At 41.1% G+C, this 14746-nt stretch overlaps 1 protein-coding gene across 1 annotated transcript in view; it reads right to left on the bottom strand.

Moving 5' to 3' along the window:
- The window catches only part of MYT1L (myelin transcription factor 1 like), a 901397-nt gene that overhangs the window by 814652 nt on the left and 71999 nt on the right, over window positions 1-14746 (bottom strand). The window lies entirely within an intron of this gene.

Below are 14746 nucleotides of genomic sequence, written 5' to 3'. Positions count from 1 at the left end.
TGTCAATTACTTGTCCTATCAAAATGCATTTTGAGAGGAAGAACATTAATAAACTCTGGAAGGAAACCTCTTCATAACTGATAACAATTATAATCCCACAGGCAAAAGTGTCAAAAACCAATTTTTAAGACTGAATGTGTTCAATAACTTTCAAAGTATTTTAAAATTAGTGTGCTCATAATTCTTGAAGGGCTACCATAGTGGTAGCCTTTTTTGTTTGTTTGCTATTGAACTAACTCCAAAGTGCTTTATGTGTAGCACTAAATTAACAGCCTGTATATTTTTCTGTAGATCACACTATTAAGGGACTTTTTGTTCAGTTTTAACCCATCGTCTGACTGTGTTTGTGAAGGCTCCTTGGTCCATACCTGCCCATGTTATCACAAAGAATTAAGACTGATATGACATCTGATCAACAACTTGCACAGCAAATCATGTCTGGAAATTCAGCAGGATTTGCAGAGATATTAAATGAGGCCTCAGATATTTTGTCAGCAGAAAGCTTGGTGGTAAGGCCTAAAGTATTGTTGGGCACATTAAAGACAGGGGCTTGTATCCCCTTTCCAGTAACCCCAGTAGCATCTGGAAGTCAGTTTCCCAAAGACTGCTCAAAGTTAGAGTGAGAGTAATTTAGGGCCTTCAGTTTTGAAGAAATTTGGAAAGTCATTGTAGGATGGGGCAATGTTTTTTTTCCTGGATAGGTTTGATCTCTTTAAGCACTTACTCTATGAAACTACAGTCTAATTTACTTCTCAAGAAGCATAGACATGGGACTAAAGAAGTACTTGAATAGATTTGAAGAACTCATTAAACTATCTCAAGAGATGGAATAGTTTTTGCTTAAAGATACTGATAATGCATAAAAGATGAGAGAATTTAGAGAGCATGGTGCGATGGCATAATGTATACCTTATTAATGTTTCAAGAATCCTAGTAGTCTCTTCTTTAGACACTCAAGCTACAGTATATCAATATAACATTTAACTCCCCTCTTCAGGCATAAGAGTAAAGAAAAGGGGCACCTATCTCATGATAGCATATTTATCAGGTTCTACACATAAAATGTATACATAGACTAGGTAATGGAATTATGGGCAGGCCAATGAAATAACAGACCTAACATGCATATGAATGGTAACATAGTTGCTGCTTAAAGGCATATTCAGTGACAACCTTTAAGGGCACAATCCCATAACTGGGTACTCACAATTAGATGACTGGAGGTTGATAGCTAGCGCCTATTCCATAAAGAAAAGTAGGCACCTACTTTCTTTTATAGAATATATATATATACTTAACATTTAGGCACAAACACACCAACCATAGAGCTAGTGTGTTAGCATCTAAATGTGACAGATACCTGGGTATTGTGATGAAGACAAGGATAAGTCCTCAAAGAAACAGGGAACCAATCTGAGGGGTGGGCTTTCCAGGAAGGGCCTCAAAGGCAGGGATTGAAAACTCAAGCAGTTAAGGAGGAGGAAGAGGAAGGACGGGGAAAACCAGATATAAAGATCCTCAACTTGTGGAAATAAGAGACTGAAAACCCAAAAGCGTTAAGAGGGAGCCCCAGGACATGGAGGGGGATGAGGCCAGTGAACAGAGTGCTGAAGGGAACAATTCCAAAGAAGCAGAGGAAGACTTAAACATGCAGATAAGTTCTTTATTACTTTTCTTAACAGTTTGATCCAGAATCTGAAGATACATTTTGGGTTTATTTGCCAAAGGCAGCAATAAGCATGCCAATGTGACAAAATAAAACATTGTAAGGAAGGAGGCTGCCCAGCCCTTGTGGCTATTGACTAAAGCCAGGGCTGTATTTTATTTATTTATTCATATTTGTTTTTGGAGTTTGATGTGTTGGAGAAGAGTTAACTGGAGTCAAGGATAAGAGAAAGAGGAGGGGGAAGGCCTTTTTGGGGCCCCAACACCTGAATTACAAGGACCAGAGAGGTAGAGTTCTCCTTACCTTTTCCAGTGATTCAGTAGTTTCCTAAGAAACAGGAAGCAAAGAAAAGTGATTGTACCTGGAGAGGTTTGGGATTCTAGATACTGCAGAGGGAATATCTGGAGTACTGTGTTCAATTCTGGTTGCCTCATCTCAAAAAAGATATAAAGGAATTGGAGAAGGTGCAGAGAAGGGTGAAAAAAATGATAAAAGGGATGGGACGACTACCCTATGAGGAGATGTTAAGATGGTTAGAACTCTTTAGCCTGGAGAAAAGGCAGCTGAGGGGTGATATGATAGAGGTTTACAAAATAATGAATGGGGTAGAGTGGACAGATGTGAAGCGTTTTGTTTACACTTTCTAACAATAATAGAAATTATGAATGATGAAATTAGAATGTAGTAGGTTTAAAACAAATCGGAGAAAGTTTTTCTTTACTCAGCGCGTAGTTAGACTCTGGAACTCATTGCTGGAGAAGGTAGTGACGGCAGCTGGCCTTGCTGAGTCAAAGGGGGTCTGGACAGATTCCTGAAGGAAAAGTCCATTGATCGTTATTAAATTTTGGGTTTTTTGCCAGGTTCTTGGGGCCTGGATTGGCCGCTGTCGGAGTCAGAGTGCTGGGCTTGATGGACCTTTGGTCTTTTCCCAGCGTGGCGGTGCTTATGTGCTTATGTGTACGTCAGGGCTATGTTTGAAGCTTGAAGTGCTAATAAGATGTAAATTCCTACGAATTTCTGACTAAGGGGGCATCTTTAAACTGTGTTGTATACGAAATCCCTGGAGGGAGACTTCTGCTTTCCCTAATAAAGAACTTTGAGGCCCTTTTACTAAAGCTAAGCATGTGCGAATGGAATTAGTGTGCACTGAATGCTAAGAAGCCCATAAGTATACATTGGGCATCCTAGCATTCAATGCATGCTAATTCTATTAGTGCACAGTACACACTAAGCTTTAGTAAAAGGGCCCCTTTTTAGTTGGTAAAAAAATATATTTTTTAAAGGAACTACTCTTTTGTGGTCCTTGGCTAGTGGGAAAACTCGGAGGAAAGAAGAAAGGTTAGAGAAGCCCACCCTGTGATTGTATCTTGCAGTCTTCTGTAAACTGAAGCCCCGCCTATGCTTCACTCATACTCTATCCCTTTGTATATACCCTTTGCAAACACATATTATGGAAGTTCAGTGGGAATTTGCAGAATAGTGCTTAGGCAGCATGCTGGCAAATACTCGCATTAGTGTGCACATATGAGCCTATATGCTGGTATTACAAATATTTACGTGTCTACTGTGTGTGTAATCATTAGTGCCTAGTTTATAGAATTTCTCTATAAATGGCTGACTTCTGGATACATGAATAAGGTAAAGCATTGCCACCAGAGCCACTGAAAATTATTCTAGATATTATGAAATGTACACAGCAGGATCAACACATTTTTTGTTAAGAAAATTCTTTTCCTTATTTATTTATTTATTTATTTATTTTTTACATTTGTACCCCACACTGTCCCACCTATTTGCAGGCTCAATGTGGCTTACATAGTACCGTAAAGGCGTTCACCAAGTCTGGTAGAGAACAAATACAAGGTTATATTGTGGTCAGATAAGGTAGGTGTGTTTCAGGCACCATGAGGATCGAAGGGAGGGAAGGTTGTATATTGTCCAGTACGATCATTGGTTTTGCTGTGTTGCCGGGTGTGGGGATTTACGTTGGATCGGTAGGGTAAGCCTTTTTGAAGAGGTTGGTTTTTAGTGATTTCCTGAAGTTTAGGTGGTCATGGATTGTTTTTACAGCTTTTGGGAGTGTGTTCCATAGTTGTGCGCTTATATAGGAGAAGCAAGATGCATAGGTTGTTTTGTATTTGAGTCCATTGCAATTTGGGTAATGGAGGTTTAGGTATGTTTGTGATGATCCGGTTCTGTTTCTGGTTGGTAGGTCTATGAGGTCTGTCATGTATCCTGGGACTACGCTGTAGATAATTTTGTGGACCAGGGTGTAGATTTTGAAGATGATCCGTTCTTTGATTGGGAACCAGTGCAGCTTTTTTCGGAGGGGTTTAGAACTTTCAAATCGTGTTTTACCAAATATCAGCCTGGCTGCTGTGTTTTGGGTGGTCTGGAGTCTTTTTGTGAGTTGTTCTTTACATCCCGCATAGATTCTGTTGCAGTAATCTGCATGGCTTAGAACCATTGATTATATTAGGTTTCAAAATATTTCCCTCGGGAAGAAAGGTTTTACGCGTTTAAGTTTCCACATTGAGTAGAATATTTTCTTTGTTACGGAGTTTACTTGGCTCTCAAGAGTAAGGTTGCGGTCGATTGTGACACCGAGTATTTTTAGGCTGTCTGAGATAGGAAGGGTGTGTTCTGGGGTGTTTATGGTTGTGGGTTTGTACTTGTTGTGTTGAGATGAGAGGATGAGGCAGTTTGTTTTTTCAGTGTTCAGTTTCAGTTGGAATGAGTTTGCCCATGAGTCCATGATGTTCAGGCCTACCTTGATTTCATTGGTTATTTCTGTCAAATCATGTCTGAAGGGAATGTAGATTGTGACATCGTCTGCATAGATGAACGGGTTGAGGCCTTGATTGGATAAGGACTTTGCCAGTGGTATCATCATTATGTTGAAGAGTATTGGTGATAATGGTGATCCTTGAAGTACTCCGCAGGCTGCTTTCCACAGTGGTGATATGTTTGAGTTTGATTTTACTTGGTATGTTCTGGTGGTTAGAAAGCCTTGATCCAATTAAGTATATTTCCACCAATCCTGAAGTGGTCAAGAAGTCTTAGTAGTATATTGTGATTTACCATGTCGAATGGCGGAGAAGTATGCTTTTACCTGTAGCTATTTCCTGCTTGAATTTGGCCAGGAGAGTGACTAAGACAGTTTCAGTACTATGGTGGGGGCGGAATCCTGATTGTGAATCGTGTAGTATCATCCCAGAAAACCAGTCCAGACATTTGGGTTTATGCCATCTGACCAGCAGGTAGAGATTGCAAAACTAATGAGTTGTGATGCCACAGTTTAAAAACCCTGAGTTGCTTCTCTGTCTCCAGCAGGTGGTAGATGTGGTAATCCTGTGCAGGCTGTTGTGGTCTGGTAGGAATATTTATTGTCTTCTTGGAAGCAAGTTTTTGGTCTCTCACGCAGTGCATTTAAAAAATGGGGGCTTAACTTAAGAGACATTTAAAAAAACAAAAAAGTACTGAATTTTTTTCTCTGTCTCTTCTTTGCAATGTCACATCTGGAGGTTCCAGGTTTCACTCTGCACCCCTTCTCCCCAGCCTCCTCTTTCTTTAGGTATAAGTAATATGTGCCTCAGAGTTCCTTGTACAGGACTTCCTTGAGAGCCTGAACTAATTATACAATTCAGTAGACAATTTGTTTCTTTCTCTGTTAACTGGGGTGCTTGTTAGCATATGCCACAACTGGGGAGAAGGAAAATAGTCTTTTATGGAAACACTGATTTTACTGTGGACTGAACTTTTTGCTCTGTTGGAGTTGTGTTGTTCATAAACCTTAATGGTGGTTCCGCATGAAAAAGGAAAGAAGTGTTTTTTCTGTAGCATGCATAATGTGAACCTTTTGGTGGAAAAATGTGTTCTCTTTGGCTTATGCCACATTTTCAGTTTCAGAGGAGGGAATTGATGTCTGTATAATGCAGATCTCTCTCCCTGTTCCAATTGCAGCTGATTTGCCTGGGGCAGGTGAGCCTTTGTTAGGCTCTTTGCAGTCAGTCCCAGAGTCAAATAGACATGCTCCACCTCAGCTGTTCTCTGTCTCATTTGATTTTTCAGCCCTGGGGATGTCTTTTTGTTTAGACTTTGTTCAATTTCTCTGGAGTTCATTTTTTGTTCTACTCTCTGGTGAGGGAGATTCAGTATATGTATGCAGAGGAGCAGTTAGAAGGTCTATAAGGAGAGTTTTTATCTGAGAATGAGGAGGTTCCTCTGGGGGAGGATCCTTTGGCAGCTCATATTTTTCCTAATGAGGAATCAACAGCCTTAGCTGTGCAGATTTTTTCTATGCTAAGATTTTGGTGGAGTGCAGTCTGATCCCTTCGTCCTGTCAGGACCCTTGTTAGTAGGGATCCGTAAATCATCTGAAGTTTTCCCTTTGCTTCTGGTAATGTGTGATATTATCACTGCTGAATGAGAAATTCCTGATGCAAATTTTAATGTGAAGGAATCTATGTCTCAACTTTATCTGGTGGACTCTCAACCTGTAGACCGGTTTAAACTACCTCAGGTTGATGCAGTGGTTTCAGCTGTGAGAAAGAAGGCTACTATACGGCACTTCATTGAAGAACCCATGGAGGGGCATAATCGAACAGAAACGCCTATCTCCATGGGCGTTAATCTCCGAGAACGGGTCCGTGAAGGGGCGGAGTGAACCGTATTTTCCAAAAAAAATAGACGCCCATGTTTTATTCGCCAAGGTGTGAGCTGGGCGTTTTTGCTTTTCAGCGATAATGGAAAATGAAAGCGCCCAGCTCAAAAACGAATACATCCAAGGCATTTGTTCATGGGAGGGGCCAGGATTCATAGTGCACTGGTCCCCCTCACATGCCAGGACACCAACCAGGCACCCTAGGGGGCACTTTTACAAAAACAAAAAAAAAGGTAAAAGAGCTCCCAGGTGCACAGCACCCTTCCCTTGGGTGTTGAGCCCCCCAAATCCCCCTCAAAACCCACTGCCCACAAGTCTACACCATTACTATAGCCCTAAGGGGTGAAGGGGGGCACCTACATGTGGGTACAGTGGGTTTGGGGGGGTTGGACGACTAAGCATTAAGCAGCACAATTGTAACAGGTAGGGGGGGGATGGGCCTGGGTCCACCTGCCTGACGTCCACTGCACCTCCTAACAACTGCTCCAGGGACCTGCATACTGCTGCTTGGGAGGTGGGTATGACATTTGAGGGTGAAAGTAAAAAGTTGTGAAACATCATTTTTTTGTGGTGGGAGGGGTTAGTGACCACTGGGGGAGTCAGGGGAGGTCATCCCCGACTCCCTCTGGGGGTCATCTGGTCATTTAGGGCACTTTTTGGGGCCTTATTCGTGAAAAAACAGGGTCCAGGAAAAGTGCCCTAAATTCTAGCTACAAACGCATCCATTATCGGCGAAAGGCGCCCATCTCTGTTCGGGTGATAACCACGCCCCAGTTCCGCCTTCACCACGCCTCCGACACGCCCCCGTCCACTTTGTCCGCATCCGCGACGGAGTGCAGTTGAAAGCGTCCAAAGTTCGGCTTTCGATTATACCGCTTTATTTGTTTTTGTGAGAAAAACGCCCATCTCCCGATTTAGATCGGAACTTGGGCGTTTTTCTCGTTCGATTATAAGCTGGATAGCCTCACAAAACTACCTCACCAATCCTTCAAATCTTTAAAGTCCACCTTTCATACTATCCTGCCTAACACCTTCCTTCTCTCTTCCCTTACTTAATCTCTATACAATACTAAGTGTATGTGATATCATGGAATGACAATGTCATAACAAACTCTGTAAGCCACATTGTGCCTGGAAATAGGTGGGAAAATGTGGGATACAAATGCAATAAATAATAATAATAATAAAGCAAACCTTCAAGGTCTTTGCTCTAGAGTTACAGGCAGCAGTGTGTGTAGGTTATGTAGCCCTTGCTTGTTTCAGGTGGACTGATCAGCTGATAGAGAATTTGGAACATGCCTCTCCTGGGGATCTTCCACTTCCAACCTTTTTGGATTTGGGCACATCCTATTTGGCAGACACTCTATATGACTTAATAGGGCCTCAGCCAAGAATATAGTGCTTCTGGTTGTGGCTAACATGTGTCTATAACTCCAGAACTGGTCATTGGACATTGATTCTAAGGATAGACTTAGTAAGTTGCCTTTTAAAGGATGTTTACTCTTTGGTGAAGATTTAGAGAAGTTGATAAAGACTCTTTCAGAGTCCAAGGTGCCTAGGTTACTAGAAGATTGGTCTAAGCCTTCTGTAGCTAGCTGGTTCTCTGGAAGAGTACATTTTACAAAGGCTAGAAGATATAGATCAGGTAGAATAAGTTATACTCAGAGGGTAAGATTTCCCTTCAGATGGCAGTCCTTTCAAAGTTCCTGCAGATGTGGTAGAGAATTCCCTGCATCCACAGCAGGGAATTCCAAAGGTGTCCAATGAAGATTTATGGGTCTACTCTCTGATACCTTCTGTAGGGGATTGACTGGCATCATTCTATTGGAGTTGGACCTAAAAAAACACAGATCTCTGAGTACTAGATGCTATTAGTGATGGATATGCACTTGAATTTGCTTGACCTTTTCCCAAGGCGTTTCTGGAATCCCGTGTCACTCTAATCTAAAAATAACAGCAATCAAACATACCCTAACAAGTCTTATTCATTTACAAATGGTAGTTCTATGTTGCTTTGGGAAAAAATGGTTTGGATGTTATTCACTTTACTTTGTAGTTCCAAAGAAGGTTGGACTTTATCAGCTTGTATTAGATCTCAAAACAGATAACAGGTTTTTAGGAGTACAAAGTTTTCAGATAGAGATCTTGAAGTAAATGATTGTAACAGTTCAACAATGGGAGCTTCTTCACTTCTTAGATCTTACAGAAGGCCATCTTCATATACCAATCAGAGTATCTCATAAGCAGTATCTCAGATTTGCATTATTAGGTCAACATTTTCAATTTTGAGCTCTTCTGTTTGACTTTTTCACAGCTCCTTGGGTGTTTACAAAACGTTTTGAAGCAATGAAAGTGGCATCACTGTTACTGATGGTGGTTTGAGAGACTGAGCTACCCTCTGCCCAGTGCCATAAGGTTCTGGGCTATCTTCAAAGGAATGACTGTTAGAGCCACATAGATAGCATGGAAAAACAATGTCCCAACAGACAAATTGAGTTGAGTCCTATAACCATAACCGTTAACAGAGGGGTAGCAGACAGGATTTTCTGCTAGTGAGGATCCTTGCAATAGATCTTTTACCTCCCATCTGAAAAGGAAGATCCCTCAGTTCTGATCCAGAATTCAAGGCAATATAGACTTAGATGCCATCTCCATGAATTGGGGGAGGAGTCTTCTGTATGCGTCTTCTGATACCTCTAGTAGTGAAGACTTTGCTAAAACTCAGAAGAGTCTAAAGAACTGTGTGATCCTTATAGGCTCTTACTGGCCAAGACAGATCTGGTTCCTGCTCTTCCAATAGTGCCCATCAAGGAACCAGTCCAGTTGTGAACTTTTCCAACCCTGTTCACACATAATCATAGCATTCTTTTATACCTTAACATGGGGTTCCTATCCCTCACAGCCTGGATGTTGAGAGAACAACGTTGAGTGCCTTGAAAATGCATTAAAACGTCTCCCAAATCCTTCTGGGATTTGTTAATCATATGTAATTTATCTTTAAAATCAAGCATGATACCGAAAGATTGGAGGGTGGCCAATGTAAGGCAAATTTTTAAAAAGGGTTCCAGAGGTGATCCAGGAAATTATAGACCAGTTAGCCTGACATCAGTGCATATTCAGAGCATATTCAAAAGCATGGATTAATGAGAGAGAGAATGGATTTGGTGAAGGGAAATCTTGCCTCACCAATCTATTACATTTCTTTAAAGGGGTGAACAAACATGTGGATAAAGGTAAGCTGGTCAGTATTGTATATCTGGATTTTCAAAAGGCATTTGACAAAATAACTTATGAAAGACTCCAGAGGAACTGGAACGTCATAGGATAGGAGGTAGTTTTCTATTGTGGATTAAAAACTGGTTAAAGATTAAAAAAACAGAGAGTATGGTTAAATGGTCAGTATTCTCAATGGAGAAGGGTAGATAGTGGGGTTCCACAGGGGTCTGTGCCAGGACTGCTGCTTTTTAACATATTGTATTTATAAATGATCTAGAGATGAAGTAACTAGTGAGATAATTAAATTTGCTGATGGACACAATCATATTTTCAAAGCACTTAGCCTTCCAAAGTTCCATAGAAACCTATGGAACTTTGGAAGGCTAAGTGCTTTGAAAATATGCCTGTTATTAGTCAAAGTTGTTAAATCAGTTAAGGATTGTGAAAAATTGCAAAAAGGCCCTTACAAGACTGGGAGACTGGGCATCCAAATGTCAGATAACTTTTAACGTGAGTAAGTGCAGAGTAATGCATATGGGAAAGAGGAAAGGAATGGAAAACAAAAGTGAGGACGTTATAATGCCTTTGTATTGGTCCATGTTGCGACCACACCTCGAATATTGTGTTCAATTCCGGTAGCTGCATCTCAAAAAAGATATAGTGGAATTAGAAAAGGTACAAAGAAAGGCAACGAAAATGATAAAGAGGATGGGACGACTTCCCTATGAGGAAAGGCTGAAGCATCTAGGGCTCGTCAGTTTGGAGAAGAGATGGTTGAGGGGAGATATGATAGAGGTCTATAACATAATGAGTGGAGTAGAATGGGTAGACGTGAATTGTTTGTTTACTCTTTCCAAAAATACTAGGACTAGGGGGCATGCGATGAAGCTACAAAGTAGTAAATTTAATACGAATCAGAGAAAATCTTTCTTCACTCAACGTGTAATTAAACTTTGGAATTCATTGCCAGAGAATGTGGTAAAGGTGGCTAGCTTAGCGGGGTTTTAAAAAGGTCTGGACGGCTTCCTAAAGGAAAAGTCCATAGACCATTATTAAATTGACATGGGAAAATCCACTGCATATTTCTGGGATAAGCATCATAAAATGTATTGAGCTTTTCTGGGATCTTGCCTGGTATTTGTGACCTGGATTGGCCACTGTTGGAAACAGGATACTGGGCAAGTTGGACCTTTGGTCTGTCCCAGTGTTGCAAAACTTACGTACTTATGAACCCAAACTATAGCTGTGTAATGCAAGGTTCCATACTAGGAGTCACTGATCAGGAAAGGGATCTTGGTGTCATCATTGATGATACTTAAACCCTCTGCTCAGTGTGTGGCAGCAGCTAAGAAAGCAAATAGAATGTTAGTTACTATTAGGAAAGGAATGGGAAGCAAAAATGAGGACATTCTAATGCCTTTGTATGGCTCCATGGTGTGACCGCACCTCAAATATTGTATGCAGTTCTGGTCACCACATCTCAAAAAAGATATAGTGGAATTGGAAAAGGTACAGAAAAGAGCGACAAAAATGATAAAGGAGATGGGACGACTTCCCTATGAGGAAAGGCTAAAGCAGTTAGGGCTCTTCAGCTTGGAGAACAGATGGCTGAGGTCTATAAAATAAAGAGTGGAGTGAAACAGGTAGATGTGAATCGCTTGTTTACTCTTTCAAAAAATACTAGGACAAGAGGAAATGAAGATACAAAGTAGTAAATTTAAAACAAATAGGAGAAATATTTCTTCACTCCACCTGTAATTAAACTCTGGAATTCATTGCCAGAGAATGTAATAAAAGCAGTTAGTTTAGCAGGGTTTAATAAAGGTTTGGCTAGCTTCCTAAAAGTCCATGACCATTATTAAATAGACTTCGGGAGAATCCACAGCTTATTTCTAGGATAAGCAGCATAAAGTGTTTTGGGATCTTGCTAGGTGCTTGTAACCTGGACTGGACACTGTTGGAAAGAGGATGCTGGGCTTGATGGGCCTTTGGTCTGTCCAATTATGGCAGTAACTATGTTCTTATGTTTATGAGAGCATCCAAATGAACAACCATATTCCAAAATAAAACATTCAAATTATGATCACCCAAAAAAACAAGGGCAAGGATGCCTGACAGCATTTGTACAAAAATGGCCAAACAGACATCCTTGCAGAGCAGAGGGGAAGCCTAGTGGTCAGTGAAGTGGACTTTAATCCAGGGCACCCAGGTTCTTATTCCACTGCAACTCTGTTATTTTAACTTGTGGGCCCTCCAGATACAGGGAAATACCTACTGTACCTAACTGTATACCACCTCAATCACTCACAGACTTGCAGGTATCTATAATATTTAGGTACAGTAGGTATATCTCTGTTTCTGGAGAGCTCACACTTTGAAGGTTTAAAAAAATTAAAGTTGAGTTAGGATTTGAACCTGGATCCGCTGGTTTACAGTCCACTGCACTTACTACTAGACTACCCTTTAAACCTGCCTTTTGCCATATTTAGAAAGCCCACAATGCCTGATGTTGTCAGGGAGCCTAGTTTCAATTTCTGGTGTCACTTTTAGGGGTGAGGGAGGGGGACAGTAACCACTGGTTGATTAAGGAGGGATCATGCCTAATCCCTCCAATTGCCAGCTACTCAATCAGGGTATCTTTATATACCCTGGACATGATTGAAACAGATTTAATTTAGGATGCCCTTCTTTTTTGAACAGGGCATTTTTTCCATTCAGTTATCGCAGCTGGATATCCTAAGTTTAGGCCTTCCCTAGTCCCAACCTAAACATGTCCCCTTGCTATTTGGATGAACTGCAGTATAGGGTATCCTAATTCTGCCTATTGAAAATTGTGATTTTGACATTTTGGAGGGGACATTTTGAGAAACATCCATCTACTTTGAAAACGAGTGACAATAGCGTCTAAGGAGTTTGTTTGTTTTTAATATTAAGGGGATGGGATTTGATATACTGCGTTTCTGTGGTTACAATTTAAGCAGTTTACGTATTATATACAGGTACTTATTTTGTATCTGGGGCAATGGAGAGTTAAGGGGCACTTTTACTAAGCCACAGCTAAAAGTGGCCTGTGGCAGTGCAGGTGCATCTGTTAGGCACATGCTGGGCCAGTTTTTACCGTGTCCTGGAAAAAGGGCTTTTTTAAAAAGGGGCTGGAATATGAATGTGCAGCAAAATAAAAACCAGTGATGTCCATTTTCGGCCTGAGACCTTACCACCACCCATTGACTTAGCAGTAAGTTCTCATGTGCTACCCAGGTGGTAGGCATGCAGCGCACGCCCACTGCTATTTACTGCTAGGTAAGTGCCATGCGGTAGAAAATAGAAAATATTTCCTACCGCATGTTTTCAGCATGCGTCAAATTCAGAATTACCACCAATGCACACGGTAGCCGGGTGTATGCTGATTTGGCACATGCTGGATGCACGTAGGTCCTTATGCGCCTTTGTAAAAGGGCCCATCAGTGTCTTCTCTAAAGCCACAAGGAGCTGCAGTGGGAATTGAACCTGGTTCTCAGGCCACTGCACTAACCAGACTAATGTCTCATTATGGAATATTCCAGCAGTTTTAAACTGTCATTTTGGTTTTTGTTCTAAACATACAATCATTACTTTTCTAATTATTTCTGTTTGTTTCCAATATTATTTATTTTTGTAAATAAATCTTTATTATTTCTATTAGTTTCCTGTTTTCAGTTTTGTTGTATAAACATTGATTAAGAGGAGTTAGAACTCAGGATTTCTCATTTGGAGGTGTGAACATTATTATATAATTTCTAGGTGCATATAATTATTCCAACTTGCAAGTCCTGGCCTACCACTAGGTGATTATTATTGCTTACTCATACAGTTCACATAGCTAAGCGGGCAGATAGGATACCACAAAAAACAATACTAACTGTGCCCACTTAGCTATGTAGATGCTGGCACTGATTATTAGCAAGTACCCTCCCTCCCAATCCTCCAACATGACAAACCCATGACATTACTGGATCCCCTTCCAATCCTCCCAACATGACTCCACCCAAACCCCTATCATGAGTGGACCCCATTTCTCAAACCCTCCCCCAACAGCAGACCCCCTTCTGCCACCCTCTCAGAATATACCCCCTCCTAAACCCCTACCCATACATGGGATGCCCCCCCTTTCACCTGGACCTACATTAAACTCCCTGGTGGTCTAGTGGGTAGGCCAAGCAGGAACACAACCCACTCCCTCCAGCTGCAAAATGGCCACGGTGATTTCTAGTGAAATCTTGTAGTACTACCACTAGAGGTCATGGGGACTATCTTATATTGGTAGCCCTGGGGTAGGAGCAAGTTGGGTCACTTCTGCCTAGCCTACCTCACTAGACCCAGAATCAGAGGGAAGAAATGACAGATCCCTTATGTGGGTCCCAGCCAATGTTCAGCCATGGCCTGCATAAGTTCTGGTGGTCAGCACATGTCTAGTATGAACTGGATATTCAGTGCCAATGCCCAGAAATGGCCCAGCATTGAATACCTGGGTCTTGTTTAGCTTGTGACAGTCAGCGTATAAAAATATACTGACTTCCACCAACCGAATTTTGACTGGCCTTGGCTTTTTCATAAGGTAGCTGATTCAGATTAAAGGCAATTATTTAGCCATAAAAGCCACTGTGCTGTATCTTGAGCTTACTTGAGCTTACTTTAAATGACAGCTTTTGTTGTATAGTAAAGAAAGACATATTCTCCAGTCCAGTGAGAGTGTTTGCCTGACTGAACAATAAGTTTTAGATGCAAGTGGTTCTTCAAAACTCTTATCTTAGAAGTGATGCTCCTACTGCTGCTGGGAGCATTCATTTTGCATTAGCAGTTACTGATCGGTCAAAAATATGAGCTCATTCATCTTATTCTAGAATTTCAGAGGAACTGCTATTAATTGAGAAACTCCTGCTGATATAACATGGATGCACTAGTTAGAGTAGGAAATTCTCATGCAAGGTAGAATATCTAGAGACCTACTTGATTATAAAACTTAGTATGCACACAGTTGGATGTTCTTCTCTGACTCTGGTCTTTTGCAAGTCAAATGCACATCATTTGTTTTCCTGAGGCTGTACTTAATACTATGATCAAGGTAATTCTATAAACATTTTCTGCATATAAAGCAGCACATTATGCACAGAAATAGCTGCTTATAAAATTGCCTGGGGGTTGCATGCATAGTATATATTGTA

This window comes from Microcaecilia unicolor, chromosome 3 (assembly GCF_901765095.1).
Source record: "Microcaecilia unicolor chromosome 3, aMicUni1.1, whole genome shotgun sequence".
In the NCBI taxonomy this organism is placed as follows: Eukaryota; Metazoa; Chordata; class Amphibia; order Gymnophiona; family Siphonopidae; genus Microcaecilia; species Microcaecilia unicolor.
Note: the sequence above shows the minus strand (reverse complement) of the source record. Positions and strands in the feature narration are given on the sequence as shown.